Source organism: Dicentrarchus labrax, unplaced genomic scaffold (assembly GCF_905237075.1).
Source record: "Dicentrarchus labrax unplaced genomic scaffold, dlabrax2021, whole genome shotgun sequence".
Taxonomy (NCBI): domain Eukaryota; kingdom Metazoa; phylum Chordata; class Actinopteri; family Moronidae; genus Dicentrarchus; species Dicentrarchus labrax.
In genome coordinates this window covers 1,320,001-1,322,500 of record NW_026136875.1, presented here as the reverse complement: position 1 = coordinate 1,322,500, position 2,500 = coordinate 1,320,001, and the positions used below count along the sequence as shown (strand labels likewise).

Sequence of the window (2,500 nt, the reverse complement as noted above, 5' to 3'; positions counted from 1 at the left end):
ACACACACACACACACACACACACACACACACAGACACACACACACAGACACACACACACACAGACACACACACACACACACACACAGTGTATAACTAATGTTTGAGAGAACAGGAAGAGTTTATGTTTTAGGTGTGAACTCGTTGAATCTTCTGTCTCATATGAACTGTTGGATTACTGTTGTTGTGTGGAGCCAAAATGTTTGTGCATATTGTGATTGTGCAGCAAAGGACAGTAAACAAAGCCAACAGTGCTAACAGAGCTAACAGAGCTAACAGTGCTAACAGAGCTAACAGAGCTAACAGTGCTAACAGAGCTAACAGAGCTAACAGAGCTAACAGAGCTAACAGTGCTAACAGAGCTAACAGAGCTGTCAGACTCTCCACTTCCACGTCCGTATTCTCTCGAGAGCGCCGTCTGCCTCGTTGGTGGTTCGTGGGTCCTTTTACATTTAGTGTGAATCTCATTATTCATTTATCTACTATTGTATTCACATATTCCACCGTTTATGTGAAGATAAGACTTTGATAAACAAGCACCATAACAGTTGGTCCACATGAATAAAGGATTTTTAACGAAAGGATTTCAACAATCAGATCAAATCTTTCAGCTTCAAATGATCTGGAGGACAAACAGTATCGGAGGTCTTTGTGAACAGTCCGATATAAAACACATTCATCATTTGAACAAAGTCTCTTTAAAGGTGAGTCCAAGAAGATGTGTAAATGTGACGTTCTGAATCAGCTCAGGTGTTCGGTCTCACCTCCTCGATCCTCGGATAGGGAATGTAGTCGTCCTGAAAGAGAGCGACAGAGTGTTACACACACAGCCGTGATGTGCACACACACACACACACACATTCAGGTGAACACTGTGAGGATGAAGAACACGACAGATGGGCCAGATGCTGTGTGAGTTTCTGTTCCACCAATCACAGTCAATCATTGGATCCCCGGAGGGAAACTGATTGTGTCAGTGAGAGAGACCAACGTGTTGTTTCCTGCAAGCAGATGAACCTGCGAGCCCCCCCGCCCCCCCGCCCCCCCACTGTTCTACTGGATGTTGATATGAGGCGAGTTTTATACGACGCTATCGGCCGTTGAAGTGTTTTCGTATACAACCAAGATGGCTGCAGCAGTCACAGAATGATCTCTCTACGGTTTAAAGGAACAGATGAAGGGAACGAAGCAATGGAAGGTGGATGGACACGAGGACAGACAGATGGACAGACGTGCCTTCTGTCTCTGAGGGATCGTCTTCATCTCGGCAGCTTCTGGTACCTGCTGCATCGGCGTGAGGAAGAGAGGACAGTGTTATCTGCTAACGTCGGTAACGATGACGGTTCCTGAACTTCGAGTATCGGCAATAATCTGATACAAGTGTGGGTTGACTGTAAAATATATATAAATATATATTTATTCCACCAGCTGGAGCGTAAAATAACATTAACATTCTCTGTTGGTTTGAACTTTATTATTTAGCTGCTTGATAATAAACTGATCAATAACTGTTGGAACATTCAGACATAAAATAAACTTGGAGGGAAGAAAATATGAATAAATGTGACTTAATATTGGTTTATTTTACTGTCAGTAGAATATAAATTATATTTAAATACTGAAGGCTTCAAACTGTGGTGCTCCTCCATCTAGTGGTACACAGAGGAAACTGAAATATAAAAAACAAAAATCAAACTTAAAATTACTTCAAAAATATCAAAAATGCTACAAAATTCGAATGAAAATACTAAAATTAGTATTTAGTTTTAGTTGCTGAAATGTAATCTAAGGAAACAGAATTTAAACGTTTTATTTTACAACGCAGTAAAAAAAAAAAATATATGACAACAACTTTATTATTTCTTCCTTTTCAAAACATTTTAAAATAGTTGTATGAGCACTTTTATTGTTATTGTTGTTTTACAGTGATATTGTTTATTCCATTTATTGTTAATGAGGACTTAAATACAGCAGTTGTTTCAGAATATAACTAACTTATATTTATTGATACAGTATATATTATATATATTTATATAAATCATACAGGAAATTAAAACCGGTTGTCGCAGCAGTTGTGTTTCGTACTCAGCTGAATAAAACTCAGGAGAAATACTGTGTGATGAATACATGAATATTTCTGTCAGTGTATCACCTTCATCAGTTCATTAAATCTGCTTCATGAATGAACATCGAATAAATTCAGCTCCTGATGTTTCGTTATATTAACAGCTTCCACAGCAGCAAGGACACATTTCAACAAACTGTGAAGAGTTTATGTAAAACAGATTTAATTCTTACCTCCATCTTGTCCATCATGTCAAAGAAATGAGCTGACTGCAGACAGACAGACAGACAGACAGACAGACAGACAGGCAGAGTAAATTACCTGAATTATGCTTTTTACCTGTAACTTTGCCATTACAAATTTGAGATTTAACAAATAAAATGAATGACATTGGCAATAATGAGCTTCTGTAGTTATTAATATAAATATATATATA

General features: G+C 38.0%; 1 pseudogene; it reads right to left on the bottom strand.

Annotated features, from left to right (window-relative positions):
• The window catches only part of LOC127360352 (rap1 GTPase-activating protein 2-like), a 40,741-nt pseudogene that overhangs the window by 14,144 nt on the left and 24,097 nt on the right, over positions 1 to 2,500 (bottom strand).